A 16,324-nucleotide genomic window follows, 5' to 3' on the forward strand; every position below is an offset into this window, starting at 1 on the left:
AGTGGTTGAAAAGGAAGAACGGGAAAAACCCGTAGTGAAACCATATCAACCACCGCTCCCATACCCAAGAAAACAACAACAAGAAAGGCTAGAGGCCGAAAGGTCAAAATTCCTAGATATGTTTAAACAAATTAACATAAATATGCCTTTCATTGATGTAATCTCAGGTATGCCCAAGTATGCTAAGTTCTTAAAAGACTTACTTACTAATCGGAAGAAAATAGAGGAACTTTCATCCGTCACCATGAATGCTAATTGTTCAGTAATTTTGATGAACAAAATACCAAAGAAATTAGCAGATCCTGGAAGTTTTACCATACCATGTCTCCTGGGAGATTTGGAATGCATTAAAGCATTAGAGGATTTAGGGGCTAGCATAAATTTAATGCCTTATTCATTATATGTTAAGCTAAACCCCGGGGTACTAAAACCAACCCGAATGGCAATTCAACTAGCGGACCGCTCTGTTAAATTCCCTCGTGGAATTTTAGAGAATATGTTGGTAAAAGTAGGTACCCTAGTATTTCCGGCTGACTTTGTAATTTTGGACATGGAGGAGGACACACGTGTGCCTCTTATATTAGGTCGACCTTTCCTCAATACCGCTAGAGCTATGATAGATGTTCATGGGCAGAAATTGACCCTTAGTATTGAGGATATGAAGGTTACCTTTTCCGTTGACCATGCCCTACAATACCCCGAGTCTACTGATGATCAATGTTATTATGTGCAAACCATAGACACATATTCGGAGTTGTTGCAGGAATTTCCAGAATTGCAAGGTACGCGAGAATGCATTTTTGTGGAAGGTGATGAAGAGAATATGTTGGAAGAAGTGGAGATGTTGACCACCTTGATGGCTAACGATTATGAGCCAAATGATGAAGAATACAGAAAGTTGGATTTAGGAAATGAGTACCGATGTAAAACATCGATTGAAGAACCTCCCGTTTTAGAACTCAAGCCACTTCCAAAACACTTGGAATATGCTTACCTACAAGAAGGTTCTACTCTCCCGGTTATCATTTCATCCGAACTCTCTGTAAGTGAGAAGTCTAAACTTGTTTCCATGTTAAAAGCCCATAAAACGGCTCTAGCATGGAAAATTCATGACATCAAGGGTATAAGTCCCTTTTATTGTACGCATAAGATATTAATGGAAGATAACTATAAGCCATGTGTACAAAGACAAAGGCGACTCAACCCTAATATGCAAGAAGTTGTTAAAAAGGAGATTGTCAAACTCCTAGATGCAGGTCTCATTTATCCAATTTCGGATAGCCCTTGGGTGAGTCCGGTCCAATGCGTGCCCAAAAAGGGTGGCATGACCATTGTCACAAATAAAGACGACCAATTAATTTCTACCAGGACTATCACGGGTTGGAGGGTATGTATTGATTACAGAAAATTAAATGATGCTACCCGAAAAGACCATTTTCCTATTCCTTACATTGATCAAATGTTGGAAAGGTTGGCAGGAAAGAACTTTTATTGTTTTCTTGACGGTTTCTCGGGATATTTCCAAATCCCTATAGCACCAGAGGACCAAGAGAAAACGACCTTTACATGCCCTTATGGTACTTTCTCCTATCGACGTATGCCCTTTGGCTTATGCAATGCTCCTGCTACCTTTCAAAGGTGTATGGTAGCTATTTTTCATGATATGATTGAAGACTTTATGGAAGTATTCATGGATGACTTTTCAGTCTTCGGTGATTCTTTTGACTCATGTCTTCATAATCTTGAGCGTATGTTGATTAGGTGTGAAGAATCAAATCTTGTGCTAAACTGGGAAAAATGCCATTTTATGGTAAAAGAGGGCATTGTATTGGGTCATAAAATTTCTTGTGCAGGTCTGGAGGTGGATAGAGCTAAAGTGGAAGTCATAGCCAAATTACCACCACCGTCAAATGTAAAAGGCGTAAGAAGTTTTCTGGGGCACGCCGGTTTTTACCGACGGTTCATTAAAGATTTTTCCAAAATTGCAACCCCCATGAACAAACTTCTTGAGAAAGACGCTCCATTTGTCTTTACGGACGAGTGTCTTACCACCTTTAACCTACTTAAAGCAAAGCTCACACAATCACCCATTCTCATATCACCGAATTGGTCAATACCATTCGAACTTATGTGTGACGCTAGTGACTTTGCTATTGGTGCCGTCTTGGGGCAAAGAATTGAAAAACATTTCAAGCCCATTTATTATGCCAGCAAGACATTGCAAGGAGCCCAACTTAATTACACTACCACCGAGAAGGAACTCCTGGCAATCGTCTTTTCGTTTGATAAATTCCGATCCTATTTGGTACTAGCAAAGACGGTTGTCTATACAGACCACTCGGCATTGAAGTACTTGCTTGCTAAGCAAGATGCTAAATCCCGGTTAATACGTTGGGTCTTGCTTTTGCAAGAATTCGACATCGATATTAAAGACAAAAAGGGGGCCGAAAACCTAGCTGCCGATCACCTTTCTCGACTTGAGAACCCGAATCTTGGGGTTCTCCATGAGACTGTTATCCAAGATAACTTTCCAGACGAAAATCTCATGAAGATTGAGAAAATTGATGATCCATGGTTTGTAGACATAGCCAACTATCTTGCGGGTGGATTCCTAGAAATCGGCTGGTCACATCAGAAACGAAAGAAATTCTTTAGTGACCTAAAATACTATTTTTGGGAAGACCCTTATCTATTTAGGCGATGTGCGGATGGAATTATTCGTCGGTGTGTTTCGGGGAAAGAATGTACCGAAATTCTGCTTGACTGTCACCTTGGTCCAATAGGTGGGCACTTTGGTCCCTAAATCACGGGGAGGAAAGTTTACGAGGCCGGTTTCTATTGGCCTACAATATTCAAAGATGCCTACACTGTTTGTAAGGCTTGTGACGCGTACCAACGGGCCGGTCAAATCACTAAACGGGATGAAATGCCTCAACAAAGCATCCAAGTATGCGAGGTGTTCGATGTTTGGGGAATTGACTTTATGGGGCCCTTTCCAAAATCTCATTCTTACCTATACATACTTTTTGCCATAGATTATGTTTCCAAATGGGCGGAGGCAAAACCTCTACCAACAAATGATGGCCGAGTTGTGGTAAACTTTTTGATGGAACTTTTCTCTAGGTTTGGCACGCCAAAAGCTCTTATAAGTGACAGGGGCACCCACTTTTGCAATAAGCAATTGGAAAAGGTGTTGAAGAGATATGGAGTAATCCATAAAATTTCAACATCCTATCATCCCCAGACAAGTGGGCAAGTAGAAAACACCAACCGGTCATTAAAACTCATACTTGAAAAGACCGTTGGTGCAAATCCAAAAGAGTGGTCAATCAAGTTAAACGATGCATTGTGGGCCTTTCGCACGGCCTACAAAACACCAATTGGAACAACTCCTTTCCGTATGGTATACGGAAAAGCATGCCATCTCCCGTTGGAGATTGAACACAAAGCGCATTGGGCGCTAAGGGCATGCAATTTGGATTACCAAGAAGCGGGTCGGTTACGTTTGACCCAACTAAATGAATTAGACGAGTTGAGGCTCGAAGCCTATGACAACTCTCTAATTTACAAAGAAAAAACCAAACAATGGCACGACAAAAGATTGAAACATCCAAAAGAATTCATGGAAGGAGATCGTGTCCTTGTTTACAATTCCCGTTTCAAGTTATCACCAGGAAAGCTTAAGTCCCGATGGACGGGACCATTTGTGGTTAGAAAGGTGTACCCTTATGGTACAATTGAAATGGTGAACTAGAAGGGTGAATGGCCACTGGGTCAAACACTATGCTGATGGTCCCCTAGAAATTGAGGATGAGGTTAGCCTCAACTTCAAGAACAAAGCATAAATCAAAATGGGGACGAGTTTGGTGAACGACTCGTTAAAAAATGGTTCACAATTGTAAATAGGTTTGAAATGTGTGCAAGATAAATTTTAGTTTGGTACAAAATGATTTACGTTTGGCCTTTAAACACGTGCGACTCAGAAAAACAGGTCAGTGAGTTTTAGTGCAATGGGACGCCGTCCCATTTTCCTGGACGCCGTCCCCATTTAAAGACCTGGACGCCGTCCCATTTTCCTGGACGCCGTCCTCTTTTGCTAGACGCCGTCCCAAAATGAAACCTTGGACGCCGTCCTCCTTTCTGGACGCCGTCTAGAGTGACTGACTCAGAAAAAAATACGTTTTAAATATCTATCCAACCCATTTCTTAACCACAAAAACACATTTTTATCCATTTTCTCTGCCAAACACGAAACACTCTCCAAAAACCCTAATTTCTACCTCAATTTCGCGATTTCTTCTTCAAATCCAAACTTCAAATCATGTTTTCTAGGGTATGGATACTCCATTTTTACACTTTTCTTTATCAATTACTTGAATTTTATGTTTATATCTATAAATTGGTGAAGGATAAGTGTGGGGTGTTTGATTTGCATGATTATTGTTAAGATTAACATGCCTTAGTAGTTTAATTGCCCATAATGTGTTTATTTTGCAAAGATTACATGCTTTTAAGGGTTTGTTCATGATTTTAGGGTTTGTGGAATTTGAATCCGAATTTAGGGTGATTAGTTCATGATGTTGAGTTTGTGTATGATGTTAATGAATCTTGTGAAGTATTTAATTGTGTTGGTGATATTGATGTCAAATTGGCCGGGTCATTTTTGAATGTTCTTGAATTTTTTAGCATATTGTTGAATTGTAATGAACTTATGAAGTATGTATGCTTGATTTTCATTTGTATGGGCCTGTTGAAGTAAATTGATGGAATGGAATGCCATAATGTATGATGTTATAATAGGTCATTTGAACTAAAATTGCGAAAAATGTGTTATGATTTGTGATGAATATCATTAGAATGCAAATTTAAATGTTATGACCTATAACACAACATGCTTGAATCCTTGAGTCATAAGTTGATGCTACATTGTGAAGTTGTGATTTTCATTTTTGAAAAGTTATTAACGGGTTTATGTTGACTATAGTTGACTTTGGTTTAAAATTGTGAACATACGCTTTTGCTTAAATGAGTCATAATACTTATGAACTTGAAATGGAATGATTAAGTTCTCTTGCTACTCGGTTATGTTTTAGCTAACATTAACACAACGGTTTCTATGTTCTTTTGGTCTGGTGTTAATGTTTTGCAGGGACATTCAAGCCGAGGAGGACCGGCAAAGAGAGGAAGGACAGCAGGTTTGGCTCCACCACGACAACCACCACCACAACAGCAACATCATTCATCATCATCGTCAGGAGAAGAAGAAGAGGAGGATCGAAATGATCCTCGAGTTTGGTTGACACAGGTTCAAAACGACGAAGACTACACAGAAACATTTGAGACGATAAACCGTAGGCCTATTAATGCCACTTGGTATTTTATCTGAGGCCCATTGGAAGAGGCGGGTATGCGCCGCCATGTTTCTAACTTACTCGCCATCCCCTACGGTAGAGTAGTCACCCACGCTTGGGAGCAAGTTTTCAGCATCAACAAACCAATTTATCCGGTGCTGCTTAAAGAATTCTACTCAACTGTGCGGTTTAACAATGTCAGCGATTATTTGTCAAATGACTTTCTTCAATTTCGTTTAGGGGGCGAGTACAGGGGTATAAGTAGTTTTGAGCTATGCCGAGTTTTGGGTATTTTTGAGGAACTCACCGATACCCAGTTAGGTGAATACTTGCGGGCCTCCGATTATGTTGGCCGGCATGAATTTAATGATGTTTCTTATTGGCGAAGGATTTGTAGGCCGAATGCGGCTGCACTGTTTAGATCAAGCAGGCACAGGTACAACGAAATCGCAGCCCGGGATAATAAACTGCTTCATAGACTTATCGCATGCACTTTTAATGCGAGGGTTGAGGGTCACGAGAAAGTGAAAACGTTGGATTTATGGATTATGGACCAAATAAAGCGGGGTTGCTATACTGACATTCCTGGGTTGATCGGTAATTATTTCCTGGCCATTGCTACCGAGACACGGCAACAGAAGCCACTTCTGGGAGGCCACTACATCACTCGAATTGCTCGACATTTTAACATAGATTTCAGCAGATTACAGGAGTGTACGAACGTCATGAAACCATTAAAAAAGGTTTCTTATATTAATGCTGAAATTCTTATGAAAGATAGAAATGGGCATTTGGTACCTTTTGAGGCAGGTGGTGCAAGTGGCAGTGGCGTGCAGCAAGAACAGCAGCAGGAAGAAGAGGCAGAAATGGAGGCACAGACTAACGTTGGTGATCAGGTTCCGTGGCATCCGTCCCAATCAAGTTGGGACAGTTTGGTTGGTAGTGTTAATAACATGAGGTTGAGCCCGAACGAACAAAAGACGCACAACAACCAAATGTGGGATAGTCAGCAACGAATGGAGCAACGCCAGATTGCTCAAGTACACAATACGGGATGGAACAGTTATGGTATTGATTGGAATAACCATAACTCAGAGTTGTTTTATTCCAACCCCGAGCAGTACTATGGAACGACACGTTTGACACCCCAATACTACACGGATCCTGAACATCCACCTCCCCCTCATCCGATTTATAACTCTACCGCTGCGTTGCAGGATGCTCAGAACAGATTTGAGCGGGAATATCCACAGGGATGCCCGTACAGAGATGGTTCGGGTAATTATTTTTGGCCGTATGATAACTAGGCCTGCGTGCCTTTGATCATTTTGTACTTTGTTTTGAGACAATTTAATTTGTGTGGTGTGATTTTAGACAATATTTGGTTTGTAATAACTGGCTAATTGTGTGGATTTATGAACGGTTGTGGTTGTAAAAACACCGTTCTTTTTATTATAAATTGTGTGGTTTGTTAATTTGTGCAGCGTGATTGAACTTCAAAGACTGGCATTAAGTTCAGCGACATTTGATATTATGATGTGTGTATGATGATAATCGCGGAATGGACGATGCTCTTATGCTGGCAGTAAGTTTAGCGGCGTCCGTCTACATGTTCCACGATTTGCAGGTTAAAAATTGAAAATTTCTACAATCACCCTATCGCTTTACCCTCTAAATTTAATCCTTTTTCTGATTTCATGCAATGAGGGCCTTGCATGATCTCAAGTGTGGGGTGGGGAATAGAAATTTATCGGGAACTCGTTTCACTAAAATTAAGGCGTTTATTATAAAAATTTTAAAATTTTCAAGTAGCCTTAAAAACGATTAAAAGTCCAAAAACCATGTTATACGCATTATGATCTTAAAATCTAGAAAATAAATGTTGGTTTACATTTTAAATTATTAATAGTCTTTGAAGTTGCACTATCATTCAATTATTTGAATGAAAATCCTACTAGTTTAGTAAGCTAACTTGTAGGTCACTTGAACCAAAACGAGTGTAAACCGTGAGAGAGCGGTGATTGTATAGCGTGGTCGGAAACCGGATCTCGCGCCAGATCGAAAACCCTAAGGACGGTCCTCATTGTTTCTCCTAACAAGGACAATGTTGCGTCCGACCACTTGATATGACCAATAGGATGTATCTTTTCCATCCTCAAGGAAGTAAAGTCTTCCGAATGACACACTTACTGATTCAATTCAGAAGATGTAGTCCAGACCAGTTGTAGGGTGACAAAAACTCTTGAAAAGTCATTACTGACATCGACTGGAAATCTACCAGGCCTCAACGTCAAATAGGGAAACTGGTAGTCAAAGTTTATCTCAATGAGGGAGATTAACTAGTAAAACGGGGGGGCACCATGTATACACAAAATGTTAGTGATTTATCAGATCCCCGGAAGGATAACCTCCAGAAAGGTAAAATATCAACTTTTAAGACTGATAAACCTCAATCTTCATGATTGATTTAACGGATTAGATGATTACCTCATAATTGTCAATGATGTCCGGACGTAATGTGTATCCTCCTAAAGCACATTATTTTCTACCGACATCTCGTAATGTTAGATACCGTGGGAGGGATTGGCTTGACCAATAGCGGGAAACCCGCACTCATTTTTAAAAATTCAGAAAATCCGATCAAAATCGAAAAACGTGCATAGTGTATATAGCGTTAATCTCCCAAAAATGTGTGTGTGTGTTTCCATTGTGTATATAGCGTGCGTGTGACTTCAATAAAAGTGTGCTATACTTAAAGCGTGTGTTTCCATTGTGTATATAGCGTGAGTTGTGTTTCATATCAACGTGTGTGTTTCGTGTGCTTCGAGTGATTCATGTAATGTTTGTAATCTATATTGTGTGATTATGTTTGATATTGTTCTACTTTGCAAAGAAAGAATTGCTTGAGGACAAGCAAGGTTTAAGTGTGGGGTGTTTGGATATTGCTCAATAACATCATATATATCTATCGCAATATCGTGTAAAATGCTCTAGAATCGAGGATAATGAAGACGTTTCTACAAGTGATAATCCAAGATGCTCAAATTTGTATCGGAAGAGTGATTTACAAAGAGTTTTGATGATTTATGACATTGGTTGATCCCGATACGACTTAAGGTCTATTTAGTGCTCTAAAATGGTAAAACAAAGCTTCCAAGGTGTTAGGCTTCGTCCAAATAAAAGAGGATTGAAAAGAAAGCGAAACAGTGGATTTCAGCATATCTGGACGCCGTCCGGGGTTATAGGACGCCGTCCAACCTCTTGAAACAGGACGCCGTCCTGTATTTGAAGACGCCGTCTAGCTATTAAGGACGGGACGCCGTCCAGCCTTTTTGGACGCCGTCCCGTAGTAGGTTTCAGCCGACTTTTGTGCTTTTTACCTACTTTCTCCACTTTAAAACTACTGTTTTGAGGGACTGTTTCATAACTTACGAACCAGAGAGTACAGAGACGATTTTTAGGAGCAAAATTGGAGAACTCCAAGCTCTTGGAAGAGGCTCAACATCAAGACATCAAAGATCAAAACCTTCATCATCCAAGAACTCCTTGTTCTTGTAGGTTATTCCTTGTTCTAAAACAATGATTTCAGTTGTTAATCTGATTGTTATGTTGTCTGTTACCATGATTGTTGGCTAGTTTCTATAATGTTTGTCTAGATTAATAACCAAGGTATTGGATGCAATCTTATTGATTGAATGTATTATGTGTGATAGATTAAAGCTTGAATTAAGAACCATGCTTATTGCTGTTAAAATCATTTGTATCTAGTTAATTGATATGTTGTTGATAAAGAGAACTCTTGTTGATGTATCATATTGATTTACAATCAACTTGTCTTAGATTGATTGTTTACTAAACCGAACCAAGGGGGTAAACTAGATTAAAATGGTTAAACAAAATAGGAATGAATTGTGTAGAGCGAACGCAAAGACAATTGTTATTCAAGTCTTTGATCTAGCTAATCAACTAGTCACAAACGAAAAGGTCTAAGTAATAGGGAACCCTCACTTAGTAATTCTAGTTTTAGTACTCGCTAAAGAGAACTCTTGGCGGGTCGATTTAGGTGATTAGCATGCTTATAATAGTAATTTGATTACAAATACAAGAACCATAGTGAAAAGGGAACCCTTGATCTTGTGATTGTGTTTGCGTGTTTATTCAAGAGAACTCTTAGTGAACCTATTAGATAACTTACACACATAATTATTCAATCAGGCCTTAATATCAAAACTTACATCCAATACCGAGGGTAAAATATCTAGATGAACATTTCATCTCTTTGATTTAAATCAAAACAATCTTACTTGCTTTCTTTGCATTTTTTTTTCATCTTATAAATTTAAAAGACCAAAAATATTGTTTTTACATTTAACCTTCTCTGATTTGGCTAAATCGTTAAATGGCCACCAAAACATAAAACTTGTACCTTTAAGTTTCATTTACTTAGTTAATCATAATATAGTTTCTAATTCTAGTTTGGCTAATACAACTGTCCTTGGAATGATACACGGAACTAAACCAGTTACTATACTACTACACGATCGGGTACACTGTCCGTTAGTGTGTAGAAATCTTTAATCGGTATTTTTCCATATTATTTTATACGACAATTTATACGACACTTCTCGCACATCAATTATAATGTATAATGAAGTCATAGAAAGTTGCATGAAGTTTTTATGAACCACACTACTCCGTATTATATAAGCATTGATCAATAGAGTTATTGACTATTGGCGTTTGATCTATATATGTCATTCATGTATCTACATGCATATAATATATTGGTCTTAGGTGTTGCTAATCGCAAAGGCACATGGCGAGAATGTATACTAGACATAACAAAGTCCCCCTGTCTTAATTGAGCACAAAGTGTTTGAATGGTGTTTTTATGCTTTTTTCAGGCAATTACTTGTGCCCAAAGGTATCAATTTATTGGACTAATTGGTTGTAGGTCATCGTAATCGAAATTATGTATGTACCAATTTATATTTTTGCTAAACAGTTTTAATCAATATTGTCAATCCACTGTTTGGTAATATACTCCATTACTAGTGCTAATATATTGTACTCCGTATATGAATTTAGTTTAATCCTAATCATAATCCCAGTACCTAAGGCTAAACCTCACTTAAAAGATCATTTTTTTTTTTTTATAGAATCAAAATATCAAGTGACTTATTAAATTACAATTAATGACACATTAACAATTAAGTGTCTTATAAGGTACTTTATTAGAACCCACATGTTTAATGTCATTTGAAGTCTGATAATATTAGGACTTTAAGAACTCAATCGTCCTATTAAAGAGTTATATTTTTTCCAACACTTACTATGATAGGACCAGGTCGTAATATGTTCCACTATAGTAAGACCCACATAAACAAATTTTTCTCTAAAGGTTCATTCATATGACCTTAATATTCAGTGTCCTATTACACAACTGTTTAATGAAACACCAACAAGTTAGTATTTAAAAAAGTTACAAGTATTTTATAGAATTTACTATGATTGATCCTAAGAAGTAAATGTCTTAATATATCTCACTATAAAAAGACCCACACAAATAAATGTCTCCTAAAAGTTCATTTCATGTGATCTTAATGTCAAAAGTCCGATTACATTAATGAGACCCCAATAATTAAATGTCTTATTAACTTTTGATGTAATACGACTAGGACAAAAAATGTCCTATCATATTTCCTTTCATATGGCTTTTATACATGAGGTTCTATTAAATTAACACATAATGCGACACCAAACCATTAAATGTCTTATGAAGTCTCGCTTAATGATTCACAATTAAACTGTCCTATGAAATCATATGATAATTAAGACCTCCAAAACTTCTCCATCTTATTTAAAAATCAAAATGTCCTAAAAATTTACAATGATAGGACATAAGTTTCACTTGTCCTATTAGCTTCTGATGTAATAGGACTAGGACAAATAAATGTCCTATGATAGTTTATTTCATATGAATTTTTATATAAAGCGTCTTATTAAATTAACATATAATGTGACACAAAAACGTTAAATGTCTTATAAAGTTGCATTTATGATTCACAATTAAAGTGTCTTATGAAATTATATGATAATTAAGACCCAAAAAACTATTCAGTCCTATTAAAAAATCTAAGTGTCCTGTTATGTTATACTATAAAACGACTCACACAAATAAACGTGTTTTAAAAGTACATTTCATATGACCGTCATATCATGTGTCCTATTGCATTACAAAATAATGAGACAACAATATTTAAATGTCTTATAAAGTCCCTTTATATGATACACAATTTAAATGTCCTATTATATCATATTAACTATTATGATAATTAGCACCCCAATAACTTATTCGTCCTAATAGCATACATTTATAAGACATATGTACAAAGTGTCCTATTATGCTACAATATATTAAGACTCTCGGAAATAAATGGCCTTTAAACGTATATTTCAAATGACGTTCATAACAAGTGTCCTATTACATAAACACATAATGAGACACTAACGAATAAATGTCTTATAAGCTCCCATATTAGGATCCACTTTCTAAGTGTCCTATGAAAATATTTGATAATAGGACACGAAAAAATAATGTGTCCCAGAAAAGAGCTCTTTAGGACCACACTCTAAAAGAGTATATCATAATGGGACCCTAGATATCGTCTGGTCCTATCTAAGTAGCTTTTATGACTCTATTTTACTAGGTCCCAGGAAAAAAAGTCCTATAAGTGCACTTTTGTTGTAGTGATTATATCTAATGAGATGTTAAATTATTACATTATCATGATATAATGATATATTAATATATCTTAATATGATATATATATATATATATATATATACAGTTAAATGTCGTTACAACGATAATCGTTACATATATGTCTCATTTCGAAATCCTTAAGTTAGTAGTCTTGTTTTTACATAAGTAGTTCATTGTTATTATACTTAATGATATGTTTACTAATCATTTAACATGTTTATATATAGTGTATCAATATCTTAAAATGATTCATATGTAATTAGTAAGACGTTGTTATAACGATAATCGTTATATATACCGTTTTCAAGTTTCTTAATTCAATAGTCTCATTTTTATGTATATAACTCAGTGTTAAAATACTTAATGAGGTACATACTTATCATAATATCATGATAACTATATATATATATATCCATATGTATGTCATCATATAGTTTTTACAAGTTTTAACGTTCGTGAATCGCCGGTCAACTTGGGTGGTCAATTGTCTATATAAAACCTATTTCAATTAATCAAGTCTTAACAAGTTTGATTGCTTAACATGTTGGAAACACTTAATCATGCAAATATCAATTTCATTTAATATATATAAACATGGAAAAGTTCGGGTCACTACAGTACCTACCCGTTAAATAAATTTTGTCCCGAAATTTTAAGCTGTTGAAGGTGTTGACGAATCTTCTGGAAATAGGTGCGGGTATTTCTTCTTCATCTGATCTTCACGCTCCCAGGTGAACTCGGGTCCCCTACGGGCATTCCATCGAACCTTAACAATTGGTATCTTGTTTTGCTTATGTCTTTTAACCTCACGATCCATTATTTCGACGGGTTCTTCGATGAATTGAAGTTTTTCGTTGATTTGGATTTCATCTAACGGAATAGTGAGATCTTCTTTAGCAAAACATTTCTTCAAATTCGATACATGGAAGGTGTTATGTACAGCCGCAAGTTGTTGAGGTAACTCAAATCGATAAGCTAGTGGTCCGATACGATCAATAATCTGGAATGGTCCAATGTACCTTGGATTTAATTTCCCTCATTTACCAAATTGAACAACGCCTTTCCAAGGTGATACCTTAAGCATGACCATCTCTCCAATTTTAAATTCTATATCTTTCCTTTTAAGGTCCGCGTAGCTCTTTTGTCGACTTTGGGCGGTTTTCAACCGTTGTTGAATTTGGATGATCTTCTCGGTAGTTTCTTGTATTATCTCTGGACTCGTAATCTGTCTATCCCCTACTTCACTCCAACAAATCGGAGATCTGCACTTTCTACCATAAAGTGCTTCAAACGGCGCCATCTCAATGCTTGAATGGTAGCTGTTGTTGTAGGAAAATTCTGCTAACGGTAGATGTCGATCCCAACTGTTTCTGAAATCAATAACACATGCTCGTAGCATGTCTTCAAGTGTTTGTATCGTCCTTTCACTCTGTCCATCAGTTTGTGGATGATAGGCAGTGCTCATATCTAGACGAGTTCCTAATGCTTGCTGTAATGTCTGCCAGAATCTTGAAATAAATCTGCCATCCCTATCAGAGATAATAGAGATTGGTATTCCATGTCTGGAGAAGACTTTCTTCAAATACAGTCGTGCTAACTTCTCCATCTTGTCATCTTCTCTTATTGGCAGGAAGTGTGCTAATTTGGTGAGACGATCAACTATTACCCAAATAGTATCAAAACCACTTGCAGTCCTTGGCAATTTAGTGATAAAATCCATGGTAATATTTTCCCATTTCCATTCTGGGATTTCGGGTCGTTGAAGTAGACCTGATGGTTTCTAATGCTCAGATTTGACCTTAGAACACATCAAACATTCTCCTACGTATTTAGAAACATCGGCTTTCATACCCGGCCACCAAAAATGTTTCTTGAGATCCTTGTACATCTTCCCCGTTCCAGGATGTATTGAATATCTGGTTTTATGAGCTTCTCTAAGTACCATTTCTCTCATATCTCCAAATTTTGGTACCCAAATCCTTTCAGCCATATACCGGGTTCCGTCTTCCCGTATATTAAGATGCTTCTCCGATCCTTTGGGTATTTCATCCTTTAAATTTTCTTCTTTTAAAACTCCTTGTTGTGCCTCCTTTATTTGAGTAGTAAGGTTATTGTGAATCATTTTATTCATAGCTTTTACTCGAATGGGTTATCTGTCCTTTCTGCTCAAGGTGTCGGCTACCACATTTGCCTTCCCCGGGTGGTAATGAATCTCGAAATTGTAATCATTTAATAACTTAATCCACCTACGCTGTCTCATATTTAGTTGTTTCTGATTAATTATGTGTTGGAGACTTTTATGATCGGTATATATAATACTTTTGACCCCATATAAGTAGTGCCTCCAAGTCTTTAATGCAAAAACAACCGCGCCTAATTCCAAATCATGCGTCGTATAATTCTGCTCGTGAATCTTCAATTGTCTAGACGCATAAGCAATTACTTTCGTTCGTTGCATTAATACACAACCGAGACCTTGCTTTGAGGCGTCACAATATATCACAAAATCATTATTCCCTTCAGGCAATGACAATATAGGTGCCGTAGTTAACTTTTTCTTCAACAATTGAAACGCTTTCTCCTGCTCATCCTTCCATTCGAATTTCTTCCCTTTATGCGTTAATGCAGTCAAGGGTTTTGCTATTTTGGAAAAATCTTGGATGAATCTTCTGTAGTAACCAGCCAATCCTAAAAATTGGTGTATATGTTTCGGAGTTTTCGGGGTTTCCCATTTTTCAACAGTTTCAATCTTCACCGGATCCACCTGAATACCTTCTTTGTTCACTATGTGACCGAGGAATTGAACTTCTTCCAACCAAAATGCACACTTTGAAAACTTAGCGTACAGTTTTTCTTTCCTCAACAACTCTAGCACTTTTCTCAAATGTTCTTCGTGCTCTTGATCATTCTTTGAGTAAATAAGTATGTCATCGATGAAAACAATGACAAACTTGTCAAGGTATGGTCCACACACTCGGTTCATGAGGTCCATGAACACAGCTGGTGCGTTAGTCAACCCAAACGGCATAACCATAAACTTGTAATGACCGCAACGCGTTCTGAAAGCAGTCTTCGGAATATCATCCTCCTTCACCCGCATTTGATGATATCCGAAACGTAAATCAATCTTCGAATAAACTGACGAACCTTGTAATTGATCAAATAAGTCGTTGATTCTCGGTAGTGGGTAACGGTTCTTGATGATAAGTTTGTTCAACTCTCGGTAGTCGATACACAACCTGAATGTACCATCTTTCTTCTTGACAAACAAAACAGGAGCTCCCCGTGGTGATGTACTTGGTCGTATGAAACCACGTTCTAAAAGTTCTTGTAGTTGGCTTTGGAGTTTCTTCATTTCGCTGGGTGTGAGTCTGTATGGAGCACGAGCTATTGGTGCAGCTCCTGGTACAAGATCTATTTGAAATTCAACAGATCGGTGTGGAGGTAGTCCCGGTAATTCTTTCGAAAATACATCGGGAAATTCTTTTGCAACGGGAACATCATTGATGTTCTTTTCTTCGGTTTGTACTTTTTCGACATGTGCTAGCATAGCATAGCAACCTTTTCTTATTAGCTTTTGCACCTTCAAGTTACTAATAAGGTTTAGCTTCGCGTTGCTCTTTTCTCCGTACACCATTAAGGGTTTTCCTTCTTCTCATACAATGCTAATTGCATTTTTGTAACATACAATCTCTGCTCTCTCCTTTTTCAACCAGTCCATGCCAATTATCACATCAAAACTCCCTAATTCTACTGGTATCAAATCAATCTTAAACGTTTCGCTAACCAGTTTAATTTCTCGATTCCGACATATTTTATCTGCCGAAATTAATTTACCGTTTGCTAATTCGAGTAAAAATCTATTATTCATAGACGTCAATGGACCACTTAATTTAGCACAAAAATCTCTACTTATATAGCTTCTATCCGCACCCGAATCATATAAAACATAAGCAGGTTTTTCATCGATAAGAAACGTACCCATAACAAGCTCTGGATCTTCCTACGCTTCTTCCGCATTAATGTTAAAAACTCTCCCACGGATTTGCCCATTATTATTTCCCTGGTTTGGGCATGTAGTTTTGTAGTGGCCCTTCTTTCCGCATCCGAAACAAATAATGTGGGCAGTATTTGTTCTTTTAGTCACTGGTCCGAATACTTCACACTTCGCTGCAGCATGACCCTTCCTATTACATTTGGTACATAC

The sequence above is a fragment of the Rutidosis leptorrhynchoides genome, chromosome 4, assembly GCF_046630445.1.
Source record: "Rutidosis leptorrhynchoides isolate AG116_Rl617_1_P2 chromosome 4, CSIRO_AGI_Rlap_v1, whole genome shotgun sequence".
Lineage (NCBI taxonomy): Eukaryota > Viridiplantae > Streptophyta > Magnoliopsida > Asterales > Asteraceae > Rutidosis > Rutidosis leptorrhynchoides.